Raw genomic sequence first — 14,556 nt, forward strand, 5'->3', positions numbered from 1 at the left:
AAAGAGAGAAGCATGGCTGGAGCTGCTAGTGGCTGAGCTTTCAGCCCTTTCAGCAGTCGCAGGGAAGGTGCCACAAGTGCTTAGCCCTTCCTGAGCAAAGATCAGGGACCTGAGAGAGGACTTGCAGAGCCCCAGAGCCGGCCCATGGCAACAGCCAGGGCTACGATGAAGCCTCGGGAACTCCTGCAGGTGCCCGGAGCAGAGGCAGGCAGAGGGGGTCAGGGACAATGTTTCTGAAGACTGATGGAGATAAGGATCATGGTGGGGAAGGGAGCACACGTACTCAAATATCTTGTTTCCCTCGACACCGTGATCCAAGACGGAAACGGGAAATGCCACAGCATCAGCCCTGGGGAGGGGGGAGGAGCATGGCCTCGCAGGTTAACCTGAATTTAAGGGTTTGGGAACTTGGGAAACTGGAGAGAGAAAGGGAGCTCCTGGGCAACCCATCTCTTGGCAAGGAAGAGTCACCCACAAGGCCTCTGCTGTTCAGGCATGGGGGGAAGGGGGACAAAGAAATTGGGACCCAGCTGCCCCCATCGAGCAACCCCAGCAAGTGTTTACCTTCTGGGAGAAGTACAAACCACAGGGTGGCACCAGGCGTCTTGAAGACCGCAGGATTCTGAAGAAGAAAGATGCAAGCAGAAAGCCAGGGTACTCTCTCCCTACCGGCAAACATTTGGAAGGATGTTTATGAGGGAGCTATTAGGAGCTTCAAACTATGAAAGTCTTTTGTTCTTCATGCATGGCGGGAGGTGGGGGTGGTAGAGGGCAGAATAAAAGCTGTCCTCTATCTAGCATGTATTTGTTACCTTGAGTGCTTGTACGAAAGCCCCCATTTGTGGGAAGCTAGACACCAACTCTACTGGAAGACTTCCCAGAGGAACTATGGGGGCGGGCATGGAGAGCCCTTTGGGTCTAGTCCCCATCCCTACTGGGTCCACGTGACTAGAGCTTGAGGGGCTAGGATGGCGCTGCAGATTATGGCACGATTCCACCGAAATCCCTGTGGCGCTTTGACTCCTGTTAACTCCCCGTCAGAAAGTCAGAGCTGAGATGGGAGACCATCAGAACACATTTTTTAACCATGACTCAGATCGCAACATAATAGCCCTGGAGGAGTCATCATAGGCCAACCAAAGGCAGTTGGGTTCTTTTGACAACAGCCTGCCTAGACTCCACCTTCCCAAAGTCCCCAAGTGTTCAGAAAAAGAATCAAAGTATGGTATGGCAGCCCTACAAAGAGCCGAGCTCCTGGCCTGTACAATAGGCAATCACAAAATAATCACCGCCAACATCGAATGGGAATGCAAACTGGCAAATGAAGAGAAGGCAGCTGGGGGACGAGGAGGGCCCCGGAGGTGGCCTCCGGAGGTGGCCTCAGTCTTGGTTAGCTAGAAGTGTCATTAATTATACTTCTGGAGTACGCGAAGTTAAGAGTGTTCTTGAACCCCATCGATAATGCCCCGATTACAGCTCACTCTCCCTTGTCTCTAAAGGGTTCCCCAAAGGTCCGGACCAGGAGCACTCAGAACCAGCTAGGCCACTTGAGCTAAGCCCAAGCAAACATTGCAGCAAGGACATCTGGAGCACTGAACTTCGCCTTAGGGAAGGGGAGGAATCGGGTTCTGGTGGCCAGCCTAAGGCAGTATTAAGTGCCATCTTGGTGATGAACGTTCGAGTCCAAGCGGAGTAAGACGGTGACCCCCCAAGCGTCATGCACACGCCACGCCAGTGTCCAGCAACATGAAGAAGGGGAAATGGAGCTCCACTCAGTGGTGTTTTCCTCCCCACAACTGTCGGGTCAAGAATGTATGGAACGGAGAGAGGAGAGACTTGCCCAAGGTCACACTGGACACAAGAGGCTCCAGACCAAGCCCCGTGGGTGCCCTTCCTGCCACATCCTGCCGCGGCTGCAGGCTCGCTAGAGACAGAGACCCAGCTCTCGTGGAAGCCGCTTGGGAGGGCGGGGGGAAAGGATTGGGTCAGAGTCAGGAAATCTGGGCTCCAGGGCGAGTTTTGACACCATGACACTGAGGGAGTGTCAGCTCCTCCACCTCAGCTTGCTCAGGTGTCAGATGAGAGAAAGAACCCCGGCCCAACGAGCCCCATAGAACTGTCATCGGGAAAACACGCGGTAAAACTTAGAATGGCCCAGAAAAGGGAGTCACAGGGGCCTAAAACTCAGCCCCACTTAGAGAACAGAGGCCAAGAGAGGGAACAGAGCACCTTGTTTCCAAGATCAGCAGGTGGCCCACTGGACCTCAGCATCCATGGTCCAAAACACTGCTCGGGAGCCCCACGTGGGCCCCGGGAGCCTGACCGACGCACACCCAATCAGAAGCGATGCTTCAAGGCCGGGGGGGGGGGGGGGGGGGCAGGCAGCATGTCAGCAGTCGCCCATCGGGAGCACATGGGCTCACAGCCTGCTTCTGTCATTTACTACCTGTACAAAACAGAGGCTGGGCTCGGTGGCCTGGGTTTCCAGACCTACCTCTATGACGGATTAACGTGCACTGCGCCGCGACTATATTCTAGTGCCTCCCCTTATTAGTTCCCATTTATCCTGTCTCTAGCTTTGCTTCTCTTCCATTAGATGGTAAGCTCCTGGAGGGCAGGGCCTGTCCTGCTTCTTTGGGGATCCTCTGGCACACAGGAGGTGCTTAATAAACGTTTGTTAGTTGGTTGTAGGCAGAGGATGATAGAACCCTTTTCAGAATCCAGGTCCTGCCCCGTCTTTCACTACAGCACCTGCAACTCCCAACTGGCCCCAGAGACTTGAGAACATCCGGGGGGCCTGGAACAAGTCGCTAGCAGCCTGGCCTTCAGATTCCCCAACTGAGTCAGTAGCCTGAGGCCCGTGTCCTTAAAAAACAAACATCAAAGCGGATTCCAGGTCAGTGGGCCCGAGTGGCAGGGCACCAAGGACTTAAAGGATGAGCCCCATAAATGGGGAAGTCTGTGTTCTCTCCAGAAATGAAGCCTGGGGGGTGGCGGGGTGGCTGCGTGGGAAAGGGGGGACGGGCCAACCAAGCCAGCCTAGCAAGGTCTAGCGTGTGGAAAGGGGGCCCAAGCAGGAGCAATGGAGAGCTGTCCCAGGTGAAAGGGAGTCGGGGGCTCTCCCTCCTTGAGGACTGAGGCCCAGGCCAGGGAACAACACTGGTCACCCCCAAATGGGGCCGACTCAAGCTTACTCATGATCATTAGTGCAGAGGCACCTAGGAAAACCTGAGCCTTCATCGATGACCTTTGGCCCGTCACCTGGTCACCCTGACTCACCCAGGTGTGACTAGCAGTGAGGTCATGGGTGAAAGGGCTTTAAGAGCCTGAATGTTTATTTACAAGCCAAGCCTTCATGAGGGACAGAGAACAGGCGGTGAAGGCCATAAAGATGAGCGGCATTTGGCCATCCCACCCCCTCCTTTACAGAGCAAAATCTGGCTCTGCAGTGCCCAGCCTGGAAGCTCTCCTGGAGGAAATTACACACGGTTTGCTTGGAGAGATTTTTGTCCCTTGTTTCGAATGCTTTTTATTTTCTCACCCATCAAGTTTATACTTTTTTTTAAACCCTTACTTGCTGTCTTAGAGAGCGATAAGGGCTAGGCATGGGAGTGAAATGACTTGCCCAGGGTCACACAACTATCAAGTATCTGAGGCCACACTGGAACCCAGGATCTCCTGTCTTTGGGCCTCGCTCTCCATCCACTGAGGCCCCTGACTGGCTGTCCCTAAAACACAGACTCTTAAAGAGATGGGAGGAACCCTAGAGAAAGAACAGGCAACAGACTTGTTTTGCTTAGCCTGGAGGGCAGAACTGTCCATTTGGCCTCACTCAGGTCACGGGCCACAGTGACCAGTCCAGTGATGAAAGGGGCTGGCTGGCTTGTGTCTCTGCACAGCAGGCAAACAGAGGCAGCTCAAGCGGCCGTCACTGGGAGAGTGGAGGAGGCCGTGTGTGGGTGCTCTAGGCAGAGAGGTGGGACTGCGTCTGGAACTCTGCTCATCACATCCTGAACAGGTGAGGGACACAGAAAGCACTTCCAGCTTGGGGGTGGAGGGGAGAACAGTCAGAATGACTTGTAGGCCAATGGCCCTGGGAGGTAAGCGGCGCAAGTGGGATTCTCCCCCTTTTACAGACAAGGACACTGAGGCTTGGATCTGTCCTAGAAAGGGCCAGTGCCCTGCACCTCAGAGCTCTTTTCTTTCTAGAATGAAACCCTTCAGATCCTCCAGTCACTCTCCTCAGGGAAAGAATGTGCATGTCTGTGCTCAGATTCCCATTTTAAAACTTCTCTTAACAAGGGTATTGTTCGACACCCAGCTGGCTCTAAGCTGGCGAGGAGAGGAGAAGAGAAAAATGGGGCTCAGAGCAACCACAGCTGCAGCATCAAAGGAGGCCCTTCCAGCTTTCTCTGGTGGCAGAGACCAAACCACAGGAGCCCAGGGCCCTGGAACGGCCTGTCCCACCCGCCAGGCCCGCCTGGGACTCAGGCCTCCCATTTCAGGCCCTCCACATTCCAGTGAGAAACAAAGGAAAGGCCAGCTTGGGGGGGAACAAGCCTGAGAGCTTCCGGCCTCAGAACAGGGCTTAATCCTGCCCTAAGGCTGAGCCAGGAGGCCCCCAGAGCACTCGGCCTGGAGGGACATCTCAGGCAGAGCAGCAGAGAGTGAAGGAGCAGCAAGCAGAGAGAGAAAAGCAGAAAGCAAGCCTTTAGTCTAGAATCCAAAATTCAGGCAACTGGTCATTCTCCGGCTATGAACAACCATTAGGAGAGCTCCAACACTTCCCAGCTGGGTGACCTTGGACAAGTCACTTCACCCCCATTCCTCTTCTGCCTTGGAACCAATACACCTTATAGATTCTAAGGTGGAAGGTAAGAGTTAAAGAGAGGGAGAGAGGGAGGGAAGGAAAGAGAGAGAGCACTTCAAAGCACTACTAATAGAGGAAATGGAAATCAAGACAACCTAGAAGTTTTTTTCCCTTTTTTCCTTCCTTCCTTTGGAAACAAAAACCCCTTCCCTTCCCTCTTAGTGTCAGCTCTAAGCAGAGGAGTGGCAAGCCCAGGGCTATACAACTATGAAATTTGAGGCCAAATTTGAACCCAGGACCCCCCAACTGCAGGGCTGGCACTCTATCCATGGAGCCACCTAACCAACGGGGCAATTGAGTCTGAAGTACCCATCACCTTAGCGTCGGCGACCCCTTCTTCCCAGCTTCAGAGATCTCGTATATCCTCAGATTGCTGCTCCCCCTTTCCCTACAATCCACACGAGCACCCCCCTTTCTGTGGTTCAGGGGGGGTCTCCGAGCTTTAGTTCCGGGCACGTCCCAGGCAGCGGCTCAGTGCAGTGGTTTTGATTATATTCTCTTGGCCCAGATCAAAGATCTGTCTGAACAGTTCTGGGAGGTCTTGCTGGCAAAGAACTGGAAGGGATCTCAATGCCCACAGATTAGGGAAGAACCAAACCAATTATGGTACAAATGTTCTGGAGCACTACGGCTACGCTGAAAGGAGGCGTGTAGGGGCAGCTGGGGGATTCAGAAGCTACTGGGCAGCTGGGATGGTCACATCTGTGCTAAGAGGGGGGCCTCCTGGTCAACTGCCCCTATACTATGTGGCCCAGTGGATAGAGTGCCAGGAAGATCTGAGTTCCACTATGGCCTCAGACACTTCCCAGCTGTGTGACCCTGGACAAGTCACTTCACCCCCACTGACTAGCCCTGGCCACTCTTTGCCTTAGACCCAATGCACAGTATCGATTCTGAGGTGGAAGTAAGGGTTTCAAAGAAAGAAAAGAAAAGCCCAAACGGGGTCACGATGAGTCAGACACAAGTGCAACATCTCAACCACAAATACAAGAACCCTTTTAATGGCGAGGCCTTTTCCTCAGAGCTTTTCTCCACTTTTGGTGCTTGCATAGTGTCTCTCCATTAAACTCGGAGCTCTGGGAGGGCAGGGACAGGGTCTTGCCCCAATTTCCTCCTCCCACTCGGGGGTGGTCCAGAGCTCTGCAAAGCACTGAAGGGCCTAGCATAGGCCAGGCACTGCGGATACAGTGATGAAAAATAAGCCCCCGGCCTGCCCTCCAGCAGCCTGTCATCTGAGGAAGGGCCAAGAGAACCCCCAGACGGCAGACCAAGTCGCTTCAGGTGCCTGACGTTCCATATCACGCGCGTGGTCTTCCAAAAGGGATCGCGGACAAACCGACGGGGGCTTTTGCCTGCTCAGGCCCCTCTTTCAAAGACGTGGTCCTGCTTCCACGAGTTTAAGCCACCCTCCCACAAAAGAGGGGGCTCAGCCTCCCCTTGACTGCTAGAAGCGGAAGGGGGACACAAGGAGCAGGAGCACCGGGGGGAAGAAAGGCCAAGATACGCTTGTCTTCCCCTGCTCTGCCGTTCTGTGGGAGAAGGCCAGGGATGGCGGCCTCCAGCCTTTGCCGGCTCACCACTCATTGCTTTGTCCAGTCAGACCCAGAGGGCAGACGTGTTTGTCCCCGGCCACATTCTGCCTTTATGACAAGTACACGGAGCATTGCCAACGCAGAGAGAAGAAAAGAAAGAAAAAGAAGACCTAATTAGAGTGCTGAGAGCTGGAAGGGCCCTGACCCACCCGCTAATTCAAGCCCAACGGAGAGGACAGAGAAGGAATGGCTTTCCCTGGGATCATGGAGTCTCTTCCTCCCCGACGGGGCTGCTCCCTAACTGGGGCCAGCAGAGCCCCACAATACAAAGACCCCCAAGGACAGCTTTAGGCCTGGAATGTCCAAAGCACTCAAGTTCCAGGCCCCAAGTCCAGAAATCCAGGGGCCCCACGAGGCCCAGGAAGGAAGCCAAAGCCAAACCTGGGGAGGCTCTCCTATGGAGCAGTGCTGAGCACCCCCACAGCCCAGGCCAAGCCAGAGGGGGAGCCTCAAGCTCACTCCTGATGGGAGTATGCTGAGCACCACCAGATTGCTCAAGAGGGTAAGGACGCCACTGAGGCGGTGGGAGGCTGGCCCCAGGAGGCGCTCCAGGGTCCTTGTCCTCGGACCCCCGAGGGAGGGGGGACTGCTCCCAGCTCTCCCGGCCAGGGCGCGTCCTGACCAAAAGAACATCAGGGACCGTTCTTCAAGGCAGAGAGGGAGGAGGCTGTTAGCCACAGGGCCGCCCCAGCCCGGGCGGCTGGGCTGATCACACGTGTGCCGAGAGGGCCCTGGGCAACAGCCTGTCTTTCCACGTTACAAGAACAGACGCGAACACGGACGGGTTCCCTCACAAGGAGCAGAGCTCCCATCCAGGCTCCAGCTGTCCTCTGGGACACCTCCCTGGTTTTCCAAGCCCTGGCCTACAGCCATCCCAGGGGGCATCTCTGTCTCCCTCCCTCTTCCTCTCCCCTCTCTCTCCCCCCTCTTCTTTCTTTCTGCCTCTGTGCGTGTCTCTGTCTCTCTCTCCAGTTAAGAACTGGTTCCAAGACAGAAAAGCGGTACGGGTTAGGCATTTGTATTTGGTCTTAGCCAAACGGCTGAGAAAGGATCGGGATGGGCCACTGAAGTGAAGTGACTTGCCCAGGGTCCCACAGCTAGGGCGTATCTGAGCCCGCATTTGAACCCAGGACCTCTCATTTCCAGGACTGGCTCCCTCTCCACTGAGTCACCTTGCTGCCTCGCCTGCCCCTTTTCAAAGAACTCAAGCGAAAATCGGATAAACTGAAAGCAGAACTCCCTTTTCAAGGGCCCAGGGATAGCCAGTCAAAGCTCTGGGCCACCAGGGCAGGAGCAAGATCCACGGCTGGCCCGCAAGTGTGCGTGAACATAGCTGACAACACGGGGAGCAGACACGGCTCTGGCTCCGGCACAGGCTGAGCAACGGGCATCACAAAGATGCACCGGCTGAAGCTGGGCCCCCTGGGGGAACGCTCCAAGTCTAGCAAGACCTCCCGGAGGTCCCGGGCCGATGGCCCAGCCTTTGGGGAGCCGGAGGGCATCGTCGTCGGCTTGGGAAGATGGCTCTGCCGTAGAGCGGCCGAGCCCTGGTGCTCAGGGCGCCCTGAGAGGAGAAGCGAGGGCAGGCCGAGATGAAGGAACAACTTCCTGGTCCTCTCCCTAAGCCGCTGGCCACTTAGCGGAAAGCCAAGGACAAAGCCGGAGGAGACGGAGAGTCCAGGTTAGCCACGTGAAGGAAGCGAGGGGCTAGAAGGTCTACCCCTTCCACTCCGCGACCCCACCATCGGCACAGGGCAGGAAGAAAGGCCTCGCAGCCAGGACTCTGCATGGCAGAGAACACCGAGAACAAAGAAGATGCTCCAGGCCTGGGGTCCACAAGGTCACGGAAAATTAATGATGGCGAGGAAGCATTCCGGGAAGCCTGGGAAGACAGAATGGGAGCCGAGAGAGGGCAAAAGAAGCAGGAAAGCACCCCACGCGGCAACAGTCTGAGAGGAAGGAATGAACTGAATTTCTGTTGTTGAGTCATTGGGGGCATGTCGGACTTTGTGACTTCATTTGGAGTCTTCTTGGCAAAGATACCAGAAGGGTTTGCCATTTCCTTCTTCAGTTCATTGGATAAATGAGGAACTGGAAGCACACAGGGTTAAGGGACTTGCCTAGGATCCCGCAGCTAGAAAGTGTCTGAGGCTAGACTTGAACTCAGACCTTTTAGACTCCAGGCCTAGAGTCTCTCTACCGACTTGGTGGCCAGTGGGTAGATGGCAGCCACCAGCTGGGAATGAGGGTGCTGGCGGGGAACTCCAGCTATGGCTGACTCTAATACACAATGGGCTGGGTTGGGGCAGGAACTCGTGAGGAATGCCTCTAAACCACAGAGCTCGGAGGTTGCTAAAAATACCTGCAGCAGGCCCATGCCAGGAATCCGACACCCTTCCAAACCAGAAAGCCAGCATTCCGCCCCAAGATCCAAGCGGGGGCAGAGAGGCAGCCCTCCGAGGGGCACACGTGCCGCGGGCACGGACCATGCTGGGGCTGAGCCCGCCCTGGAAAGTCCCCCGCTATCTCGAGGTTTCCTTCTGGCTTTGGTGGCAAGAAGAAGGAAGTGAGAGCTCACACGGGCTCCACCGCCTCGGCCCAGAGGGGATGCCACCGGCCAGCAGCCTGGGCATGCCTGCGAGCGAGTCAGCGTGGCGGGCGGGCCCCGGGGAAGCGGCAGAGGCCGCGGTGGCCTGCTTTGGGGTTCATCAGGGACCTATTTATTTCCCAGTGATTGATGAGACACAAGGCAGGGCACCTTGTCTTCACACAAAACTCTTTTCATTGCGACCTGGCCCGGCAAACTGCACGTTCTGGAGAGCTAGCAGCTCAGATGGCAGCGGGGTGGGTTCATCTGTCCTGGCACCGACCCTCTGCCTGAGCTGGGGAGAAAGTAGGACAAGCGAGATCCTGGGCCACAAGCCGAGGCAGGTAACCCAATGGCCAATGAGAAGACACTCCGCATGTGCCTTCCCCAAATGGGACTCGGGAGCCCAGAGAAAGAACTCCGGGCCTGTGGGACTGGCTCCTGCCCACTCAGGGCTTTTCATTTTTTGTCCCCATTGAGTAAAGGCTTCCGAGGAAGTCCTTCTAGTCCAAGCAAGGCTGCCCAGGAATCCTCTCTACGGAATACCTGGTCATCCTGCCTCTGGGAAGGCCTCCCACCATTCCAATCTGGGACAACTCGGTTCTTCCTCATGGAGCCCAAGTCTGCCTCCCCACCCCATTTTCTCTTCGCCCAAGTGCTCCTGGATTTCTAACCTAGGGCAGAGCAGAGGCCGTATGGCGCCACAGGAAGACCCCTGAGCCGCGGGCAGGCTCTTTTAATGTAGCCGTGGGAGGACAGGACCCCTGGGTACCCCAACACTGGGAGTAGCCTTTTGTGTGGCAAACTAAGGGGACCCCGGTCACCGGAACAAATCACGGTGCGTGATCATAATGCAGTATTTGTGCGCTGTAAGAAACGAGGAAAGGGAAGGATTCAGAAAGGCCTTGGAGGACTGGGATGAACTGAGGCAGAAGGAAGGGGGCAGACCCAGGAGACGGCTACAATGACCACAGCACAGTCAAGGAAAACGATTTCAAAATTCTTAAGCACCCCGAGGAGGGAGCGTGCCATCCCGAGATTGTGGGTGCTGCCGGCGACTCTCATCACCACAGATCGGTTTTTCTAACTATACTTTTGTTACAAGGGAGGGCTTTTCCTAGGGAGTGGGAAGAGTCGGGGGTTAGTGACAATGATGCAAAAAAGGGAAGAAAAGAGCTTTAATGACAAGGAGAAACAGGGCAGCTCCTCAGAGGGACACAGGCAAGCACAGCCACGTTGGCACTACCAAGTAAAATTCAATACAGGGCACAGATTCGGGGTTCCATGCACAATCCCCATTTTCTGGCCTTCTGAAATGTTCGTGTTTGGTGGTAGTTTTCTAGAAGAGAGGGGGGAGGGGGGAGGGGAAAAGAGGACAAAAGGGAAAGGAGGAAGGAAGAACCTGGATGGAGTCAAGAGGCACGTTTGAGTCTCTGCTACCAGCCAAGAAGCCGCACATGGGGCCCAACGGTGAACCTCCCTTTTCCTATCTACAAACTGAGGATGGCAGGTGTGTTGTGACATGCGACACTACAAATAGGAGGCATCACGACGACTTGTTCCAGGCCTGCTTTGGCCAGGGGTCTTGGGAACTTGGGCTGACAGAGAGGAAGCCTCCCAGCAAGACAGGCTTGACCCATGGGCCAGTCACCACCCACAATGAGCCTGTCCTTCACGGAAGACTCGGCCTCATCGGCCCCAGCACATAGGACCTCAGCTCCGGAGGCACAGAGAGGTCAGATGTGTCATTCGCCCTCCCCTTCCCCAGCCCCAGGATGCCAAAATGTTAGTACTTCAGCATTAAAGGCCCCCCCGAGATGGGGGGGGAGCCCAATCTCTTCCAGCTGGCGAGCCAACCTGGTCTCATTCTGCCACCAAAAGGGCATGAAGTCGCTAACCTTTGAAGGGGAAGATTTCCTGCAGGGAGGAGGCCGCGGTGGAGGCAGAATCCAAGAGAAGTTTAAGGGCTCCTTAGGGCTAGCACTAGCCAATTCCCTGCTCTTACCCTTCCCCTCGGGCCCCAGCTCTTCCCTCCACTTGAGGCCTGCATCAATTCTTTCCTGGACCATCAGTGGAGGGGAGCCTGGACTCTCCTAGGCTCAGCCACTAGTCTTGCAGGGAAGTCCCCGAGGGTGGTCCAGGGAATGACAGAGGGTCTGCCATCCAGCTAGCAGCCCAGCTAGCGTGGACACTCACTCCCAAGCCGGTCACAGAGACCAAGCTGGGCCGAGGCTGCCCACAGTGACCAAGTGCCAGCCTCGGGGCCTCTCCCCGGGGACAGCCACAGGCAGCCCCGATCACTGTTTGCTGGATAAAGGGGGGACCCAGCCCGGCTAGGAAGAGCCCAGCAGCCACCCCAGAGGGCGCCTCCCAAGGTGGAAGTGAGAGAGAGGCCCTCCGGGCCTGCTGAAGGAGGCAGCCCCAGGGAACGCGGGTCAGGAAAGGGGGCAGCTGCTCCCTCCCCGGCCCCCAGGCCTCTCCACATCAAACAGTTTCTGCTGAACCCTAGCTCTGGGCTGGCTTCATCCCAAGCAGCCCCTGGAAGCCCGGATGACACTGAAGCACTGGGAGGCTTCCGGGGAATTCGGGATGACAACTTCACGGAGAATCAGTCGACAATACTCCGGCCTGTTTGCTCCGTCTGAAGAAAGCCAATGGCGCATCACATGCTCCTGGGGATGAGCTCAGGGACACACGTGCCCGGCCCAGACGGGCAGACGAGGCCAAGGACCGAGGGGCAGATGGAGAGCCAGGCCGGGCCCTCGGGGAGGCCCGACAGCTGTCTCTAGCCATCTCCGAGGAGGCAAGCATGGCGGGAAGGCCCACCCAGACCGAATGCGATCCCACTGAGGGCTCCCTGAGGCCCATCCACTCTGGCTGCCCCCACCCTGGCCCCCTGGCTGCCCCCACCCCCACGCCTGTGGCAGCTTCACGCTGCAGAAGCCCTCCCTGACCACTGCCCACCACCGGCCCTCCCTGGTCCGCGATGCTGCCCATCTCCCGCCGTGCCCTTGCAGAGACTACTCCCTATGCCAACCCTCTTCGCATCCCTGCTCGGCAGGAACTCCTCCCTCCCAGGCCAAGGAGTATGTAGTATTTGCACCCGGTGGGTGCTCCATAAATGCCTACACTGATAGGGATGCTCTTCTGCCTCCCCAGGAATATACCAAGGCAGCTGGTCCTTCGGGGCCCAGAGCCCCCCTCCAGCCCTGCCCCAGGCACTGACAAGGCTCCACTGCCCCTCCCAACCACACAGCCCCTTGGGGCCTTCGGCTCTTTTTCTTTCCATTGTTTTTACTCTTACATAATCAAATTAATGCTGTGTTTTGGATCCAAGGCACCACTTCTGACAGGCTGCCCTAGCCATATAAAAGGAGGTTTCCTTAACACCAGCAGGAAGAGGATTCTGGGCAGGGGCAGGATCAGGCCAGGCCCATCGCCTTGGCCCCTTCCTCTCCATTTTCCTCGGGTAGGGGGCCCAGACAAGGCAGCACCTGGTGAGCCTGCAGAGCCCCGGCTCCCTGTGCTCTCTCTCTGGACTCCGGGGGCCTCAGACCCAGTAAGCCTTGAGACAGGGAAACGGAGGGACCTCAGGAGAGGCTGCGCCTACCATGGAGGACGGCTGGTTTTATCCTCAAGGATGAGGGGAAGATGGGCCTCACAAACTCCGGGGGAAACAAAGTCACACAGGCGCCAGGGCGCTCGGCTTCCGCCCTGGACAGGCCCCTTCTCTCTTGGGGTCTCCTTGCTGCCATCCACAAAATGAGGGGCTGGATCAGACGGCCTCTCTGGGCTCCCCAGCTTCCTGGCAGTTTTCTCCTCTTTGGCCCACGGCCTTCCCTCTGCCAGCCATTCCCATTTACCCTGGGTCTAGCTTCCTCTGTGCATTTTTGTTTGGGGGTGGTCTCCCCCGGGAGTATAGGCTCCCTGAGGACAGGAACCGTCTGTTCTCTCTCTCCCATGGGTGCTCCTAGCACACTGAATAGATGCTCACTGACTCCATGAGCAGCCCTGTAACCGTGGGGACACCCCAAAGGGAAGAGGCAGGGACCCTTCGGCCCAACTGGGAGGGGGGGCTCTCGCCAACCCTCACCTCCCTGCCTCGCACCCCTCACTGTCCTCCCCAGGATCCCAAAGGCCCAGCGTACCTCCATGGAGGCCTCAGGATTCCAAAGGATCCAAGGTCAGAGGAGGCAGGCCTGTGGAGAGAAGAAAGGAGAGGTCACTCCTTGGTGGGGCCCAGGAGGCTGCCCCAGGGGGGCCGCTGCCTCTCCCACAGATAACCTCGAAGCACAAAGCTCATTTCTAGCCTTGACTGAAGGCTGGCAAAGTACTCTGGACTTTTTAGCCTCTCACTGGCCCAAGGCTGGGAGGAGGACCGGCCTGAATCGGAACTCTGGATCGGACGTCAGGCCAGGCTCTCTTCATGCCATCCCACTTAACTGAGATGGGGGAATGGGGCGCCCATGGACAAGGGCCCCGAGCCCCCCGGGGGGCTGAGGGGGCACACAGGCAGGGAGCCCCCCACTCTGAGATTCTGAGGACTCTTCAGATTTTTTTCTCCATGAGCCCTAATTATAGCAGAGCAGGAAGGATAGTTTCATCTTAATACCATGCTTTCTATTAACGAACGCTATAAATTCCTGCCATAAAGCAGCCACAATCAGACTCTTGTAAAGTTTTAATAGCTGCCTTCAAAATCTGCACGGAAATTGCTTTTCCGCCACTCAATTGCTTTCTTTTCCCCCCAAAGATGCACATGGATGTTTAAAAACAGACCAGCAGACTTAGCTTCTCTGTTTTGGGAACCAGCTTCCTGCAGCTGTGACAAACCCCAGACAGAGGAGCTGGCCCCTGCCCTGGGGTGGGGGGCCCTGGGAAACCTGGGAGGGGAGGCGGACACCCCCAACCCCAGCGGGGCCCCGCTCTCCCAGAGCACAAAGAGCACATCGACGAGGAGATTCGGATTCCACTGCTAACTCCCTCCTCATGAGCGGGGCGCCCCCAGGTAAGGATCTCGGGGTCCCCACTGCCCATAAAATGTCTGCTCTGCTCCCTCCCAGAGCTTTATACACCTCTGGTGCACCGGAGTAGGCAAAGACACTGGAGACGGGGGCAGCCAGCAGAGAGATGCCCGCTCGGTCGGCAGCAAGGACAAAATCACCTCTTCTGGACCCAAGAGGGGCCCCTGCTCCTCCCCCAGAAATACGGCCTCCCTCCCTCCCTCCCTCCCATCTGTGATCCTGACCAGTGCTGCAAGATGGGTAAAGGACGATGCTGGACTAGGCCCATTTGACAGAGAAGAAAACTGAGGCACACCTCGCCAAGAGAAGCCAGGCTCCCTTCTGCCCTCCTCAAAGGCACTGCCCTTGTCCTCAAACATGCCTCCAGCAGCCCCTGCTCCCGAGGGCTGCCCGAACGTCCACCTTTTCTGCCCCAAAGCCTGCTCCACCAGCTGCCCCTTTCACTATTCCAGTTTCACGGATTCCCACCCAGCTCTCCCGGCG

The 14,556-nt window shown here is 56.8% G+C and overlaps 1 protein-coding gene across 5 annotated transcripts in view; it reads right to left on the reverse strand.

The window, feature by feature from the left end:
- Window positions 1-14,556, reverse strand: part of SIPA1L3 (signal induced proliferation associated 1 like 3) — a 132,213-nt gene that overhangs the window by 60,349 nt on the left and 57,308 nt on the right. For 4 of the 5 annotated variants that reach the window (XM_056796172.1, XM_016422201.2, XM_016422202.2 and 1 more), the window contains exon 2: window positions 13,198-13,248. The exons of the other annotated variant lie outside the window; for it this stretch is intronic. The gene's annotated coding sequence lies outside the window, so the exon portion shown is untranslated. The remainder of the gene's footprint in view (window positions 1-13,197; window positions 13,249-14,556) is intronic. 5 annotated transcript variants of the gene reach the window in all.

This window comes from Monodelphis domestica, chromosome 4 (genome assembly GCF_027887165.1).
Source record: "Monodelphis domestica isolate mMonDom1 chromosome 4, mMonDom1.pri, whole genome shotgun sequence".
In the NCBI taxonomy this organism is placed as follows: Eukaryota; Metazoa; Chordata; class Mammalia; order Didelphimorphia; family Didelphidae; genus Monodelphis; species Monodelphis domestica.